General features: G+C 42.5%; 1 long non-coding RNA gene and 1 pseudogene across 1 annotated transcript; one reads left to right on the top strand and one right to left on the bottom strand.

Annotated features, from left to right (window-relative positions):
- Window positions 1-6,287: 6,287 nt before the first annotated feature.
- LOC139164717 (uncharacterized) lies at window positions 6,288-13,239 on the bottom strand. The gene is made up of 2 exons (XR_011558686.1): window positions 13,172-13,239; window positions 6,288-7,581 (listed from the first exon to the last, which is right to left on the bottom strand). It is a non-coding gene; the product is annotated as an uncharacterized lncRNA (long non-coding RNA).
- Window positions 13,240-15,948: 2,709 nt separating this feature from the next.
- LOC139165448 (PH domain leucine-rich repeat-containing protein phosphatase 1-like) overlaps window positions 15,949-19,298 on the top strand; it is a 47,549-nt pseudogene continuing 44,199 nt past the window's right edge.

The following is a 19,298-nucleotide window of genomic DNA, read 5'->3' as shown; positions in this document are numbered from 1 at the left end:
CTGGAAATATTAGTTTTATTGATGGACACATCTGAGCAGATTCCTGTTATTTAACTTGCTTGTTGGTTAACTTGTGTGTATGCGGTAACTATACTAAATAATGATATATGATGGGTAACTATATAAATGGTGGATAGGTGGGTGAATAGCGGTTGGTTGGTTGGACTGGCCCTGAGGAAGCGAAAGCTATATTCCACCCTCAGCCAGAGGAGCTCTCTAGGTCACTTCCTTTAGCTCCTGAAGGAGAATCAAGATAGAAATGTAATAATTACAGTGTTCCCTTGACTTTCGTGGGGGGATGCATTCCAAGACCGCCCGCGAAAGTCAATGGTGCTTTTGCCAGCAAAAACGGGTTCTCAAGTTCCATTTTCGGTTGCCACAGCCTCCTGCAAGCCTCTGCCAGTGAAAATGGAACTCGAGAATGTGTTTTCAGTGGCAGAAGCTCTGTGGGCCAAATCTCCTTCCAGAGGCCAAATCTAGGCCCCCCCAGGCCTTATGTTTGACACCCCTGTTCTATAGCATTACCTTTTTAATTTAGATGTTTTTTTTAATTGGCCATTGTTTTCATTATTTTAGCTTCCTATGAATGAGAATCTCCTTCTCCCTACACTCTTTCAGTATTCTGTATCCAATATTTCTGGGAATTATTCTGAACTTAACCTTACAAATGGTCTGCCTCAGGCTTCCTTACAGCAAGAGAAACTTAGAAATCAAGGCAGTATTGGAATAAATCCTTAGAAAATAAGCAATGCCCTAGCAGCCAACCAGCTGCATCATGAAGCCTCACCAGATATCTTTCAGAGACAGTCACACCGTGATAGCGACTAATAGCCATCAATCCCCATGACTTCTATGAATTGGTGCAACTGATTGTGACCAACCATTATATCCTAGTGCAGTGATGGTGAACCTAGGGCATGGATGCCACAGGTGGCACATGGAGCCATATCTGCTGGACGCGAGCCGTTGCCCTAGCTCAGCTCCAACATGCATGTGTGTGCCAGCCAAATGATTTTTGGCTCGCACGGAGGCACAAAGAGGGAGTTTTTGGCTTCCAGAGAGCCTCCGGGGGGGATGGGAGAGGGCATTTTTCCCACCCCTGGCTCAAGAGATCCCTTTGGAACCTGGGGAGGGCAAAGCATGAGCCTACAGGGCCAACCAGAATTTGGGAAACAGGCCGGTTCCAGCCTCCAGAGGGCCTCTGGGAGGCGGGGGCATTGTTTTCATCCTCCTCAGGCATTGAATTATGGGTGTGGGCACTTGCGCATGCACAATAGCGCGTGCCCAAGTTCTTTCGGTACCCAAGGAAAAAAAGGTTCGCCATTACTGTCCTAGTGCTATCAGTCACCTCAGCAAATATCCATTTTTGTGGCATTTTTGTGATATTTCTCTATCACCATTCATTATATTAAAGGATCTCCTTCCACTGCACTCTTTCCTCCAGTTTCAAAAAAGAGAAAAAAACGTTCTGTGTGTTCTTTACTGATTTCCAAAATTCTGAAATAGAAAGGTTGATGTTTTTTCCCATTTGCTAAATTCTGTCCGGGAAGGAAATGTTTAAAAGCGACTCAGCCAGTATAAGAGGATAACAAAGTAGGGATCCTGTTGACTTTGCTTCCTTGAAGTTCCCCAATCACACTATCCTGTGATTCATAATATTACATATTCATAATATGTAACCTACATCGTAAAATAAAGTTCTATATGTTTAAATCTAAACAATAAGTAAATTTTGTGTTATATCATTATATAGTGCTACCATCATTTCTCATCTTTGCCATCTGGCTTGCAAAGCTTGAATCAAATTCACTTGTTTCTATTTTTCCAAAATTAAGCAATTACTAATACATACATAATGTATCTCTTAATTTTCTATCCAATCATAAAACTTCCCCCAGATTTTATAATAATCAGAGTCTTGTTTATCTTTAAGTTTCAAAGTCAATCTACTCATCTCTGCGCAATCCATAATTTTTCTCAAAGATTTTGCTTCTTGTGAATGTGCAGAATGGGACATGTGCGTGTGCCCGCAGTAGAAGTAAAGCTGTGTGTGCAACGCACTGTTAGCAGTGGAATTGGGAATCCGCCCCTGTCAGACAAAAGCTTTGACATCTATAAATACCTGGGCAGTGCTGGGTTATCACCTAGCTCAGTGTTTCCCAACCTTGGCAACTTGAAGAGATCTGGACTTCAAGTCCCAGAATTCCCCAGCCAGCGAATGCTGGCTGGGGAATTCTGGGAGTTGAAGTCCAGATCTCTTCAAGATGCCAAGGTTGGGAAACACTGACCTAGCTTACTCTAAATTTCTACCAGTAAAGCCAGTGGAAAGTTGCTGGCAGGATGAATAAACAGAAAGTGAATCCTCAGAAATGAACCATCCCTGCAGAGGACAAGGTCAAAGTTCTCCACAATATTGTCAGCCGCCCAGAGTGGCCAATAAATTAACTAAATGAACAAACAAACAAACAACTTTCTGATGTAGAGTGGCCCGAGAGAGAATGACTGGCAAGCAATCACACAGTGAGATGACAATACAATACTGTACACAGGAACTGGGTTTTCCTGACTCTATTTCAGTGTCTGAACAATTGCACCACACTGCCTCTTAGTGTTTACTTATATTAATAGCTTATATTATAGACTTTATTTGCTTTTATTTACATTGTTACTTAACACTTTGAAATACTTATTTCTTTCCCCAAAACAATAATTTTCTTTCACCTTTATTCAATTTTGTGCTGACACAATTGTTTTCTGAAGAGTTTTTTTTTAATGGTGGGGGAGAAATGAAGGATTTGTGGTTAATGTTGTAGTCTGTAACTATTTACACAGAATGGAATGGAATGGAATGGAATGGAAGGGAAGGGAAGGGAAGAGAAGAGAAGAGAAGAGAAGAGAAGAGAAGAGAAGAGAAGAGAAGAGAAGAGAAGAGAAGAGAAGAGAAGAGAATTCTTTCTGGGCCAAGTGTGGTTGGACACACAAGGAATTTGTCTTTGGTGCATATGCCCTCAGTGTACATAAAAGAAAAATACACATTTGTCAAGAATCATGAAGTACAACACAATGATTGTCATTGGAGTCAAATAAGCAATGAGAAAACAATCAATATTAATAAAAATCTTAAGGATACAAGCAACAAATTAGTCATATAGTCATGAGTGGAAGAAAATCGGTGATAGGAATGAGGGGGGGAAACAGTAGTAATAGTAGTGCAGACTTAGTAAATAGTTTGACAGTATTGAGGGAATTATTTGTTTAGCAGAGTGATCGCATTGGTTGGGGGGAACTGTTCTTGTGTGTAGTTGTCTTGATGTGCAGTGCTCTGTAGCGATATTTTGAGGGTAGGAGAAATGAGCATTGCTGCATTCAGTAGGGTTAGGGCAGTGGTGGCAAAACTTGGCATGTTCAAAAATTTGGAAAATATTTAACTTTGACTCTTCTCCCTAAATAAAAGTGAAACTATTTTCTGTCTTCCCACCACCTGGAACACCTTGAAGACTGACATTTGGTGACAGTGTAAAGGCTGGTCCTGAAGTAGAAGTCCAGGCCTTGATTTTAGTTCTAACACCACCAGTGCCTTTGAAAAAGACCGTCTTGATCCATTTTTCAATGCTTACAAATTTTGGGGAAAGGCTCAATTGTCTCGCGGCCCAATGCTCTGGAGGATTTGCTACATGCTATTTAATGTCAAGCATTTTTTCTTTCTATTAACACTTTATTTATTTTATTTATTTTGTCCAATACACAATGAGGGTTTTAGTGGGTATATATCTATATACACATAGTAAAATACATGATGAAGGTTATAGAGGAGATACTCATAGTAAAATATATCTAAGAAATAATAGAAAAGATAGAAAAGAAGATATAGTAATAGAACATATCAATGAAAGAATAGAAGAAGAGATATAGGAATAGAAGAAAGGTATAGGAGATATAGGAGAGCAATAGGACAGGGGACGGAAGGCACTCTAGTGCACTTGTACTCACATGGCCTCTGTAGATTATGAGAATCATGAGAACGGGCCATGCTTTCAAGAATAGCAATTGTTAAAAGAGTCAAGGAAGAGTTATATGATTATCATAATCTAAGAATATCATCCTAGATGATATGGAGACTTACTGTATTTCTATGTATAGAAAAGAACTTTCATCCCCCCCCCTCCAAATTGATCTCACCTGTCATAAGGGAAAGCTGACTGCTGCCACCCTTGATGAGGGAATGGCAGGGATGAATCAGGCATGCAAATTAAGTCTTTAGCTAACTTAAGGGGAAAAGAATAGAGTGGGCAGTGACAGTACTCCAGCCTTCAACCAGAAATCCTGGATCATACAATAACATGCTGAATTTTGAGGCTTCCATTCTGACAGACTGTGTGCTGCAAGCCCTTGCTTAGTACATTTTTGCTACAACTTGCAAGAAGTAAGAATGCAATGGGTTATATTGAAGCAGTAGCTTCTTTAGAGGTTTACCCAGCCAATTTATTGATGCAGAAATTGATTATGTCACAGCAATGCGACTTGATGGTGTAGTTCAGGAGTGGGCAACTATGGCCTCTTTATGACTTATAGATTACAACTCAGGTCACGAAGCTCAGGAAGTCTGGGATTCGAAGTCCATAGGTCATAAAAGGGCCGTAATTACCCATCCCTGCTGTAGTTGAACTTACAATTCTCCTCGTTGAACTGTTTTGGCTGGCATGGTGGTGCAGGAGGCATCCATCCATCTCCAACACCCACTGGCCTGTGGAGAACTATAATGCTGATCCGACCCTCAATGAAATCCAGTTTGATATCCCTGATCTAATTCCTCTAAAATCTTAACAAAATTTACCCTTTCTTTTTTGGCTGCCACATCCTGAGGAAGGACTTATATTTGGATTTATCTACTTATGAAAGAGTTGGATGTAGTGGTTAAGGCATCAGACTAGAAACTGGGAGACCAAATTCTAGTTGTGCGTAAGACATAAAGCCAGCTGGGTGACCTTGGGTCAGTTTTAGGAAAGAGGCAAAGATTTCTGAAATGTTTCCAAGAAAACTACATGCATTAATCCAGGAGGTTGTCAGGAGCTAACACTTCTCAAAATCATGCCACAAAGACACAGAAAGATCTATCAAACAACACATTAATTGATTAAATATCTTATTTGCAGTTATATGTATGAGACACTGAACAGTTGAAAAAAATGATACTTAAATAATCAGTGTGCTCATCAATGCAAAATGTTCCATTTGCAAGTGGCACATGATTTAGACAATGTATGCTTATTGAGCAATTTGAATTAAATGTCTATATATACGGCAGAGTTTGCCAATATAGCTGATTGTACTCTTTCATAAAGAAGCAGATTGCATAAAGGGTGCATGCCTCCCCCATCCCATTTTCGGTCTGGGCAGCTGAAGCCCCTGTGCCCCATTTTGGCCAGCAAAGTGCTTCAGGAAGCTGGCCAGGTTGAAAATAGGGCATGTGGGAGTTGCGCACAACCACTCTCCCCTGTTTTGGCTGCCAGAGGCACTACAAGCTGGTCCTTTGCTATCTCCCGGCTGGCTCCCCTGGGCCAAATTTAAGTACCCCGTGGGCTGGATCTGGCTCACAGGCCTTACGTTTGACACCCCTAAATTAGATGGATCAGTGGGTTATGCCATGCTGTGATGGAGAGAGAAGGGAAGCAATAACCGCCAGCCTTTTTATCCAACTTGCTATATTCATTACTAAAATATTGAATTTAATGTACATTTCACTGAAATGGATATCTATTGCATCCTATTAATCCAATAATTTTTTTTTTAATCCTACAGGTCATAATTGACTTCCAACTGGTCACTTAACGAAGTTACTTCCCACTTTGAGCAAAAACTGTCCATTGGGGGAAATGGATTTTCTTACCCCATGCATGTTCACTTAATGACTATCATTGTAACTATCATACCATAGAATCTGGTCATATGATATCATGACTTAAGACTCTAATTCTGGGCTTGATTGCAGTCAAGGACTACCTGAAAATACAATCTGGGTATAATGAATTTCAGTGATATGGGAGCTGAGTAATATAAAGCAGCGGTCCCCAACTTTTGACTACATAGGGTGGGGGAGGGGAATGGTGTGTGTACTCAATCTAATCCCATGCATATACAAATGAAGCTTTCCACACTTCTATGCAGCTTGTGTGAGCCAGTTCCCAACAGACAATGGACCAGTATGGGGCTGTGGAGCAGTGCTTGGGGAACCCTGATGTAAAGGGTCTAGTACCATACCAGCTGTTAAATAAATCTGAAAGCAACATAATCAAATGCTTTTTATTTCAGTTCTGATTACTTGAAAGACTGCAGCAAAATGAGAATTATAGACAGTACATATCATTTGTAGATATTTGAGATTCAAATAAAAGAATAGACTCAAACTGCTTGATTAAATGATAATCACAAAAATATATGTGTGTGCTCATTCTATCACTGTGTACATTTGCTATGATAAACCAAGCAGCGGCATCTACAACTAGCCATGACATCGCCCAAATAACAAAACATGATGTCACAATGGAAGCTGAGCTGATTGTACTTGCATCATCACATGGAAATGTACACAGGACAAATACATAGTTACATCTGTGTTGTAATACCTTGATTCATGCTTAGCAACCATTCCCCCGCAGCCCACATTCCTATATAAACAAAGCAATTTGGCAGTATTATATCTCCCAGTCACAACACTTGTACTAAAAACTTATTTTCTTGACTTGATTAAAAATAATTCCAGAAAGAAAGAAGTGAAATACAGTATTATGGAGCATTACAAAGTAACTATCTCTATCCTAATTACAGAGAAGATAGTAAGTGTGATAGTGATAGTGAAAGCTCAGTAAAACATGGCTTAAAGAAATGTGTTGAGGAATTAAGGGTAAAAACCATCGTACCAATATATTCTGGATGCACCCATTATGGAGAAGAATAGCTACCCATGAACATGGTGCTGTTTTTAGATCGGTCTTTAACAATAAAGATGAAGGGATGGTCAATTTTGAATTCAGTTGCAAGAACTACACTCTTGATTCCCATTATTACACCAGTGGCAGCCGGTACCTCAGTGCCATCTTCACTGATTTCTAGAAATGATTTGTGAACCACTTCAGATATGACTAAATCATTGTTAGTTGATCTTCTAGAGAAGTCTGCCTTGCCCTCATCAAATGCATCTGTCATTCTCCTGCTTCTCAGAACAGGCTTCAGGTCATATTTTTCTTCCAATTTAAATTTGGGAAAGGAGAGTTCAGCAGCTGCCTCAGTGCCTTCTTCACTGATTTCTACGAATGATTTGTGAACGACTTCAGATATGACTGAACCATTGTTAGTTGACGTTTCAGAGAGGTCTGCCCTGCCCTCGTTGTTAGTTAACATTCCAGAGAAGTCAGCCTTGCCCTCCTCAAATGCATCTGTTATTACCATGGTTCTCAGAACAGGTTTCAGGTCATATTTTTCTTCCAATTTAAATTTGGGAAAGGAGAGTTCAATTTCTCTTGGGATCATCTTCTCTGGATTGACCCAGTCCACAAATTTTTCATATGTAATTTCTCTCTTCAGCTAAAATAAGATGAAAAGCATTAAAGGAGAAAGAAATTCCTGGTTATATGACAATATGACTTATCCTGATATTCACACAAGTATGATGCAGGTGTTTACAGTGACAGAAAACTCATGAAAGTCATAAAAATAAGGTAGATCTTAGATCTAAGAAAAAAAAATAGGATTATAAATTTTCTTTTATTTAAAGTAAATCAATTTCTAACTCAATACATTATTTAACAAACGTGAAATATAAATCAGATCCACCTGGCAGAGTCACTAATTCAGTGGTGTCAAATTCAAGGCTCAGGGGCCGGATACTCCCTGTAGGGAGCATATTTCTCTTGCAAATAGCAAAGGTGCAGCCCATTGTGCCCCTGCAACACTCTGCTGGCCAAAATAGAACTCAAGGGGCCATCTATTCAGCCCTCACATGCCCCATTTTGGCCAGCAGACTGTTGCAGGAGGCATCCATCCCGTTCCCCTCTCCCCACTTCCTTGAGTATGCCCTGGATTGGGGCCAAAAGACAAAAGAAAGCAGTACGCTCCCTCCCATATTTGGGTATACCAGGTGATTTGACAGGAAAAATCATTTAATCCCTCTCCTGGTTCAGCTGATATAGGGACTTGTGACCTAGAGGTTAAAGCAACTGCCCAAAAGGCAAACAGCCCAAGTTCAATTCCCAGAAGCATCCCCATGATCACGATTTATATACGGATGCTTGATAACTGGTTCACATTCATGATGGTTGCAGTTTCCCAGGGTCGTATGATTTTGCTCATAAAAGGCGGCCGCCATGCTTATAATCAAATAGGCTTATACTCAAGTAGCCTATGGTCTTATATTCGAAAATAAACCGATAAACATCCATTTTTTCAGTTCATTTGTATTTTTCTTATGATCAGGAATGTTCAATTTTGTATATCAAACATTTTGGGGGGAAATCCCTTGGAGATTTGTAGCCTAAAAAAAATATAAACTGACACGAAATGCTCAAAAATGGGGGCGGGGTTTTTTTGATCAAAATAAACCAATAAGCATCAGTTTTTTCAGTTCAATTTTCACATCATTGTGTGCAAAAATGCTCAAACTAGTTTACAAGCAAAGGCGTCGGCAATATGGTAAATGATTTAGCGTTACTAGATAAATGGTCAAAGCAATGGAAACTGCAGTTTAATGTTTCCAAATGTAAAATAATGCACTTGGGGAAAAGGAATCCTCAATCTGACTATTGTATTGGCAGTTCTGTGTTAGCAAATACTTCAAAAGAAAAGGATTTAGGCGTAGTGATTTCTGACAGTCTCAAAATGGGTGAACAGTGCAGTCAGGCAGTAGGGAAAGCAAGTAGGATGCTTGGCTGCATAGCTAGAGGTATAACAAGCAGGAAGAGGGAGATTATGATCCCGCTATATAGAATGCTGGTGAGACCACATTTGGAATACTGTGTTCAGTTCTGGAGACCTCACCTACAAAAAGATATTGACAAAATTGAACGGGTCCAAAGACGGGCTACAAGAATGGTGGAAGGTCTTAAGTATAAAACGTATCAGGAAAGACTTAATGAACTCAATCTGTATAGTCTGGAGGACAGAAGGAAAAGGGGGGACATGATCGAAACATTTAAATATATTAAAGGGTTAAGTAAGGTCCAGGAGGGAAGTGTTTTTAATAGGAAAGTGAACACAAGAACAAGGGGACACAATCTGAGGTTAGTTGGGGGAAAGATCAAAAGCAACATGAGAAAATATTATTTTACTGAAAGAGTAGTAGATCCTTGGAACAAACTTCCAGCAGACGTGGTAGATAAATCCACAGTAACTGAATTTAAACATGCCTGGGATAAACATATATCCATCCTAAGATAAAATACAGAAAATAGTATAAGGGCAGACTAGATGGACCATGGGGTCTTTTTCTGCCGTCAGACTTCTATGTTTCTATGTTTCTATGTTTCTAAGTTTTTAAAAAGACGAAATTTAAGTTCCTAAAAAAATATTTTTGGTCCGGGTCCTATACGACCTGAAACAGTAAAAGTGTAATTCCCCCGCCCAAAAAAAATTTGCCCCCATCCCCCAAAAAATATTTTTATGAGGATCAGCAATGTTATTTAGTAAATCAATGCCTAAGATGTTAAAAATATTTCGAATTTGGAGCCTAAAATTTTTTAAAGTGAAAATGGTTGCAAGCAGAGGGGAGGAGGCCTTATTTCTGATTAAAAACCCCAATAAGCATCACTTTTTTCAGTTCATTTATATTTTGCTTATGTTCAGAAATGTTCAAACTACCAATCTCACACCAACTTTAGTAAAACTGAACACATTTTGCAGGCTAAACTATCTATAAATTGAAAAAAAGATCACAAAAAGGGGGAGGCGGTGGCTTTTTGATCAAAATAAATCAATAAGCATCAGTTTTTTCAGTTCAATTTTCTTTTCATTGTGTGCAGACATGTTCAGACTACCTTCCAAGTGAAAAATGTTTTCAAATTCACCAAACATAAGCACCCCAAATGAAGAATTTTCTGTCTGGGTCAGGCTGACCCGGGAACAGAACTTTAGTAACTTTTTTTTCAGCAAGAAAGAAGCCCCCCCTCCAAAAAAAATTCTCATAGAGAGAACCTCTGAAATGATGCAAAGTCATGAAATTTCAAGTTTCAGATATGCAGGGAAAATTTTTTACAGGGGCTCAAACTTTGATTTCTGGTTTCACAGACCCGAACAGAACAACTTTTATATAAAAATACAAGCTACATACGATGAATTTTGGCTTCTGTACCAAAAGATGAGAAAGAGGCAGCTTCAGGGATTTGTTAATAGGTTCCTAGAGATATTTGACCGCCCTCAAGATTGGACTCCTTTGCAGAGATTTCACAGAAGGAGCTGCTCTCTTGGCCCAAATGCTCTGTTTATTTTATTTATTAGAAACATAGAAACATAGAAGACTGACGGCAGAAAAAGACCTCATGGTTCATCTAGTCTGCCCTTATCCTGTTTCCGGTATTTTATCTTACAATGGATATATGTTTATCCCAGGCATGTTTAAATTCAGTTACTGTGGATTTACCAACCACGTCTGCTGGAAGTTTGTTCCAAGGATCTACTACTCTTTCAGTAAAATAATATTTTCTCATGTTGCTTTTGATCTTTCCCCCAACTAGTAAAATACATGATGAAGGTTATGGAGGAGATACTCATACTAAATTTTTTTACAGGGGCTCAAACTTTGATTTCTGGTTTCACAGACCCGAACAGAACAGCTTTTATATAAAAATACAAGCCACATACGACGAATTTTGGCTTCTGTACCAAAAGATGAGAAAGAGGCAGCTTCAGGAATTTGTTAGTAGGTTCCTAGATATATTTGACTGCCTTCAAGATTGGACTCCTTTGCAGAGATTTCACAGAAGGAGCTGCTCTCTTGGCCCAAATGCTCTCTCTGTTTATTTTATTTATTAGAAACATAGAAACATAGAAGACTGACAGCAGAAAAAGACCTCATGGTCCATCTAGTCTGCCCTTATACTATTTCCTGTATTTTGTCTTACAATGGATATATGATTATCCCAGGCATGTTTAAATTCAGTTACTGTGGATTTATCAACCATGTCTGCTGGAAGTTTGTTCCAAGGATCTACTACTCTTTCAGTAAAATAATATTTTCTCACGTTGCTTTTGATCTTTCCCCCAACTAGTAAAATACATGATGAAGGTTATGGAGGAGATACTCATACTAAATTTTTTTACAGGGGCTCAAACTTTGATTTCGGGTTTCACAGACCCGAACAGAACAGTTTTTATATAAAAATACAAGCTACATATGACGAATTTTGGCTTCTGTACCAAAATATGAGAAAGAGGCAGCTTCAGGGATTTGTTAGTAGGTTCCTAGAGATATTTGACTGCCCTCAAGATTGGACTCCTTTGCAGAGATTTCACAGAAGGAGCTGTTCTCTTGGCCCAAATGCTCTCTCTGTTTTGTTCAATACACAATGAGGGTTTTAGTGGATATATATATATATATATATATATATATATATATATATATATATATATATATATATACACACACACACGCCCTTAATTTTCAAATTCAGCAAAAAAACATGTGACATATATGTATGTATGTATGTATGTATGTATGTATGTATGTATGTTTTCGTAGATTTTCACAGGTATATGTATGTAGATTGTTCAGAGTTCGGGTTTTGCCCCGTGTAATATTTTAGGTTCCTAGAGATATTTGACTGCCAACACTGTATGCAGAAAAGGTGGAGCAGGTCATCTTTAGTAGATATCAAAGGAGGCCTTCACCTTGTGGGAATTCTATTGGCTGTTGGACATCAACATTCTAAGTTCAAAAGTCACCAACTGCCAGTGGTCATTCTGCAGCGAAGGGTGATTGTTGAAGATGTAAGTAGGTCTGCTCTAAAGCAGTGTTTCCCAACCTTTTTTGAGCCCAGACACAGTATTCACATTTACAACATCCTGGGGAACATTGAGGAGGAGTGGGGGAGGTGGCTAAAAAACTTTAGACAAAAAACACATCTCTCTTCCTCCCTTTCGCTCTATTTCTCTCTCTCTCCCTCTTTCTTTCTCCCTTCCTTCCTCTCTTTTTTGCTCTTTCTCTCTCCCCCCTCTCTCTTTTTTGCTTTCTCTCCCCCCTCTCTCTTTTGCTTTCTCTCTTTCTCCCCCCTCCTCTTCTCCCCTTCCTCTTCTCTCTCTTTTTTGCTTTCTCTCTTTCTCTCTCCCCCCTCTCCTCTCTCTCCCTCTCTCTCTTTCTCTCTCTTTTTTGCTTTCTTTCTCTTCCCCTCTCTCTTCCGATCTCTTTCTTTCTCTCTCTCTCTCTTTCTCATACACCAGCAGCAGCAGCGGCGGCATTGGGCACTATTTATTTATTTAATTAATTTGATTTGTATGCCGCCCCTCTCCGAGGACTCGGGGCCGCTCACAACATATGTAAAAACGGCCACAATTGTGGCTAACGATGGCGGCAATGACTGCCTGCCCGCCCCCCTTCTAAGGAGGACTGGCCCTTGAGAAAAGGGTCCCCAATTTTGGGGACGGGGGTGACTAAGGCCAGTGGGGCAGCATGTGGGAGAAGAGGAAGAGATTCGCATCTAGGAAAGGAAGCTGCGTCTCCCTCTAGCCGCAAATCTTCAAATGCCGCTGATGTTTTAATACCACCCTACAAATATCCTGCCGTGACCCTCCCTCTCTCCAGCCCTCCAGGACGGGGAGCGCCAACGAGCGCTCGCCACCATCCCTCCAAGAAAAGAGGGGGAGCCACCCCAATTAACCGTGGGGCGGCTGCAGGGTGGTCAGCTGTGAGGTGGAGCTCTGGAACAGAGGCACCGACGTTGCCTAGACGCCGTACATGCTGGCGTTTTGCTGGGCATGGGCGTGGGGCTGGAGCCTCCATACCGGCCCAGCCAGCAGGCAAGTGCCAGCCACGCAATGCCAGCATGTACGGCGTACAGCAAAATGTCCAGCCGCCGTCAGAGCCTCAGTTCGAAGCTCCGCCTCACAGCTGACCAGCTTACAGCCCCCCCAGCGGCTACTGGCCGGTGCCGCTAATGCCGCCGCCCTCCCACCGGCCTCCAAAGCTCACCTGCTGCCGCCGCCGCCACGGAAGCTCCAGCCGGGCGGGGCGCTGCAGCTGCCGGAAAACCTGGAAGGCGCAAAGAAGGAAGCTCAGCTTCCGGTCTCACAACTTTTTGCTCTTGCACTCTCAGCAAAAAGTTGGGAGACCAGAACCTGAGCTTCCTTCTTCGCGGCACACCGGACCATGTCCACACTGGTTGTGAAACACTGCTCCAAAGAGCTTCTCAAGCTTTTTGTTTGTTTTGGGCGGTGGAAGGTTTGTTTTTATTTATTTATTTATTTTGTCCAATACACAATGAGGGTTTTAGTGGGTATATATCTATATACACATAATAAAATACATGATGAAGGTTATAGAGGAGATACTCATAGTAAAATATATCTAAGAAATAATAGAAAAGAAGATATAGGAATAGAGCATATTTTATTTTTATTTTATTTATTCATTTGTCCAATACATAAATACACAGGAAGAAAAATAGACATGTAGTAATATATATACTGTAAGGGTAAAAGTGAACTTATAGAAGAGGATATATGAAAGGAAGAAAATATATATGAAAAGCGAGAGAAAGGAAGACAATTGGACAGGGGATGAAAGGCACACCGGTGCACTTATGTACGCCCCTTACTGGCCTCTTAGGAACCTGGAGAGGTCAATCGTGGAGAGTCTAAGGGAGAAATGTTAGGGGTTGAGACTATTGAGTCCGGTAATGAGTTCCACGCTTCAATAACTCGATTGTTGAAATCATATTTTTTACAGTCAAGTTTGGAGCGGTTAATATTAAGTTTAAATCTGTGTGCTCTTGTGTTGTTGTGGTTGAAGCTGAAGTACTCACCAATAGGCAGGATGTTGCAGCACATGATCTTGTGGGCAATACGTAGATCTTGTTTAAGGCATCTTAGTTCTAAACTTTCTAGGCCCAGGATTGAAAGTCTACTCTCATAGGGTATTCTATTTCGAGTGGAGGAGTGAAGGGCTCTTCTGGTGAAGTATCTTTGGACATTTTCAAGGGTGTTAATGTCTGAGATGCGATATTTGTTCCAAACAGATGAGCTGTATTCGAGGATGGGTCTGTCTAAGAGCCTTTCACTGGGATGGGGAAACTGAGAGGGTAAGGTAGGGAAGGGCTGCCCTCAAGATTGGACTCCTTGGCAGAGATTATTTATTTATTTATCTATCTATCTATCTATCTATCTATCTATCTATCTATCTATCTATCTATTTATTTATTTGTTATTATTTTGTCCAATACAAATTGAAAGTTAAGGAGAATAAAAACGTGTAGTAGTAAATATCAGGGAAGGGATAGAAGAAGAGATATGAGAATAGAATACATCAATGAAGAATAGAATACATCAATGAAGAATAGAATACATCAATGAAGAGTAGAGGAAGGATATATGGATGGGAGAAAAGATATATAAAATATAGGACAGACAATTGGACAGGGGATGGAAGGCACACTAGTGCACTTATGCTCGGCCCTTACTGACGGCTAAGGAATCTGGAGAAGTCAACCGTGGAAAGTCTACGGGAAAAATGTTGGGGGTTGACACCACTGAGTCGGGTAATGAGTTCCACGCTTCAACAACTCGATTGCTAAAGTCATATTTTTTACAGTCAAGTTTAGAGCGGTTGATATTAAGTTTGAACCTGTTGCGTGCTCTTGTGTTATTGCAGTTGAAGCTGAAGTAGTTGTTGACAGGCAGGATGTTGCAGCGTATGATCTTGTGGGCAATACTTAGATCATGTTTAATGCATCGTAGTTCTAAGCTTTCTAGACAGAAAGCTTAGATTTCACAGAAGGAGCTGCTCTCTTGGCCCAAATGCTCTCTCTGTTTATTTTATTTATTTATTTATTTATTTATTTATTTATTTATTTATTTATTTATTTCAATGTACAATGAGGGTTTTAGTGTTTGTGTGTGTGTGTGTGTGTATACACACACACACACACAGTAAAATACATGATGAAGGTTATAGAGGAGATACTCATAGTAGATAATCTAAGGGTAAAGTGTTGGGGGTTTGGGGATGACACTATGGAGTCCGGTAATGAGTTCCACGCTTCGACAACTCGGCTACTGAAGTCATATTTTTTACAGTCAAGTTTGGAGCGGTTAATATTAATTTTAAATCTGTTGTGTGCTCTTGTGTTGTTGTGGTTGAAGCTGAAGTAGTTGCCGACAGGTGGGACGTTGCAGAATATGATCTTGTGGGCAATACTTAGATCTTGTTTAAGACACAGAGCAGGTAGAGTCTATCAGAGAGGTTTTACTCCTTTCCATTCCTTTTCTTAGGTTCCTGACATTTCAGAAACACTTTAAGAGGTTATTCTGCTGCTGCAGGCCACAAAATCCTTTGAACTCGTCTTCAAAGGATGGGTGCCATTGCTTTCCTCGTAGAAGAAAGCGAGTTACATTTGAAATACAACACGAAGGGGACCAACATGGTGAGTACACCCTCTTGTTTGGAAAATTGTTAAATGGGTGCGGTAATAGAAAGCTAAACTGCGAAGTCTACTCCTACAACTTGTATATTAGCCGGAATAATAGAATGTGTCTTTTTAATGGAAGGACCCAGTTCAATTACTAATCAATAGCAATAAAAGGAAAAGAGGGGGAAAACATTATGGTCGTTTGCTATGGATTTGGCTTTTTTTAATTAAATAATTTTAATTGAATAGTTTTAAAAACAATATGTATGTACACAAATACCTATATACAAATCAAATCAAATCAAATTGTTGAATGAATGGTGTGTATGTAATTTAGGTAAGCATGCTGGTGCTTGTAAGATAAGCTAACAGCTACTAGGACCAGAGTGTTTCTGACAGTGGTGCCACATATAACAATATTTTTTCATTGCAGATACTGTAATTTTCCTGCACAAAATCCACTGAGGTATTTTGGCTATGATTAATAGAGCAATCCAATGCTTAGCAATAAGCCTGATTGATTACATCAATCTTAATTTAGTCTCAGATGAGGGAGACTTCTCTGGTAGGCTACAGCTTAAAAGATTTTAGTCCACCAAATGTTTTAAATGGAACTACGTTAAGTATTGTAGCAACAATTGATTGCAAACATGCCTCTTTACACTAAGGAGAGTCATTGGGGAAGAAAACTGTAGGTAGCCCAGTATTATCAAGTTCAAGGTCACTTCTGACAATTATAGAGGTTAATGCAGCAATCTCAGAGGTCATTTTCTTCCTTATTCACAGAAAGTTTGTCTAGGCAAACGAAATTGCGCACTATACAGTTTTGTGCCACAGGATTCATGCCTGTTTATGCAAAGCACCAATGTTCTAAATTTAGCTGCAGGGTGATTATCAAGGCATTTTGGTACACCTAGACAGAATTTTATATTTAGTGACATTTGAAATGCACTTGCAAAATTGCACCATGGGCTAGAATCCAAGCTAATGTATTTGAATGCTAAATTTGCTTACCACGTGTAGGTTTCAAGCTGAGTTACTGTAAGAATAAGATCACTATATTGCTTTTAAAAACCCAGTGAGAATCAAAACTGCAATAAAACGTCTTCCGAATCAGCAGTGAATTCAATGCTGGTAAAGTGCAGTATCATAAGTATCTGGATATTGAGAATGAGAACAAGTACTGTATACCCTTATTGCAAATAATATGCCTATATGCAAATAATATACGGGAAATGGGGATATTTTCCCACCCTACACCAAAGCTAGAGATATTCGCCACTGTTGCCTATGTGCAAACATTTGTATCTATGAAAACCTCAACAAATATGTTGTATGCCGCCCCGAGTCTTCGGAGAGGGGCGGCATACAAATCTAAGTAATAAATAAATAAATAAATAAATATGGAATTATATATAAAGGTCGAGGGCAAAAAGGGATGAGGAAAGATAAAGGACAACTAAAGCCACCACACTACATGCAGAATGTAGAGGTCAAATAAGGATGAGGAAAGATAAAGGAGAACTACTAAAGCCTACACACTCCACTAGCCCCCCAAAAGAGCGAGCAGCTAGAGGAAAGAAACCTGGGGAAACTGCCTTTTCTCTCCCGCCTAACGAAGAGGGCGCGATGGCTAAAGGGACATGTAGTCTGCACTGGGAGACGTCGGGAAGCAGAGCTCCGTTTCAAGAACTACGTTTCCCAGCAACCTCTTCCTCGGTCGATTTTTCTCCCACCGTTCAATCTTTTAGGCGCAAATTATCACGTTTTGTTTATCCCCGGAGCCCCGCCCTTTCCCAACTCACGAGGGGTGTCGTCACTCCTCATGAATATTAAGAAGGCACTCGAACAGCATTAAGGACGAGCGAGCGAGGGAGGGAGGCAAAGCGGAAGATTACTGTACAGTACCCCCTTTCGTACGAGGCCTGCTCTAATTAATATTCATAAGGAGCCTCGAGAGGAGAGGAGATGCCACGCCGGGCGGGTGGGAGGGACTGAGGAAGGAGGCGGTGGCTGCAGCCTGCCGCCGCTGAGCCAGTCTCTTCGCCAGTCCCTAATGGCGCTCGCGACAACGGCAGCAGCTGTGCGGGGGGCAAGGCTGAGAGGAACTGAACGTTGAGAGACACCGACGGAATGTTCACTGTTACTACATAATCCCGGGGCCTGCTCCCCCCCGCTTCGGCCGCTCGACAATCAAACCTGCGCAGCAACTCCAGCTCAGGAGCCCAGAAACGCCGGCCGTGATGATCTGCAAGGGGGAGCGACCGAGCAACTCGGCCCCCGGCCTCGAGAGCGGCAACGGCGCAGGAGGACCCAGCCCACTGGAAAGGGGCGACGGAACAGCCGTCGCAGGAGCCGCCAGAACGAGGCTGGTCGGCGGCTACCAACACTACCGGCGAAGGAAACGAGGGGCCGGCTGCGTGGCTTCCTTGGCGCTAGCGGCCAAAGGGACCTCAGCGGCGGCGGTGGCGGCTATTGCCGGCAACGGCGCCAACTCCCTCCTGTTGCGGAGAGGCCGGCTGAAGAGGAATCTCTCGGCGGCTTCTTCTTCGTCGTCTTCTTCCCCCGCTTCTCCCATCGCGCTGGGGACGCGCAGCTTAGATCGGAAGACCCTCCTTCTGCTGCCCAAGCCGCCCCGGCAGCTCCAGCCTGTCCAAGCCCCCGAGCGGGACTGGGTGCGGCGGGACCTACAGCGACGATGCGTACATGTCTACTATTACTATCACCCCCACCAGCAGCAGCCACAGCGGGTAGATGGCGGCGGCTCTCTGCTCCCCGTGCTTTGCAACATGGAGACCACCGCCGCCAAAGTGGCGCTTCGCTTGCTGCAGATCGGACACCGGGGAGGCGGGGGTAGCGCTGGCCGGTTGTGGGGGAAGGCGGCCGCCGAGGCTCCGCTGCCCCCTAAGGAAGAAGACGGGGGTTTGCTCCTGCAAGCAGGCGGGAAAGAAGAGGCGCTGCCCGAGCCCGCGGAGGTTCCGACTTCCCCGGCGGGAAGTTTCACCCCAATCCCAGTCGGGAGAAGGCCCCGAAGCCGTCGAGGGGCCGCCAATGGCTTGGGAGCCGGAGAGGCGCCGGCTGTCCGGCCCAGGCGCCTGGCTCTCAATGGAGGGGAGAGCGGCCGGGCGAGCGGGCAGTCCAGCCTCTCCCCTTCCAACTGCAGCCCTGGACCGGCCTTCCCGCCGCCCCGCACCGATCTCTACCTGTCCTTCCCCCCGCTCTCTTGGGAGGGTCGGATACCGAGAGTTTCAGCCCCAGCGCCGAGAGCGCCTCCGACCGCTTGGATCCTTATAGCGGAGGCGGGGGCTCTTCGTCGAGTTCTTCGTCGGAAGCGGATCTGGCGTGGACGGCGGCCAAAGAAGAAGGAGCGGGATCGGGGCCTGGGTGGAATCAGCCCTGCCGGCCAGGCGACCCGCATTCGGACTCCCCGGGCAAGGGCAAAGCTTTGCGGGAAAGTTCCTGCCCTGCTGATGGGGAAGCCGCCTCTCCGCAGTAGCCTCCGGCCTTGTACGTCCAGCTCCATGGGGAGGCCGCCCGCCGGCTGGAATCGCACGAGAAGCCCCTGCAGATTCAAAACGACTACCTCTCGCAGCTGGGCTTCCGGGACCTGTGGCGGGTGCAGGAGGAGGGCATGGACTCGGAGACCGGCTGCCTCTTCCGTTTCTATGCAGGTGAGTGAGGGAATGAATGGGA

This window comes from Erythrolamprus reginae, chromosome 3 (genome assembly GCF_031021105.1).
Source record: "Erythrolamprus reginae isolate rEryReg1 chromosome 3, rEryReg1.hap1, whole genome shotgun sequence".
NCBI lineage: Eukaryota > Metazoa > Chordata > Lepidosauria > Squamata > Dipsadidae > Erythrolamprus > Erythrolamprus reginae.
This window is presented reverse-complemented; position numbering and strand designations above follow the sequence as displayed.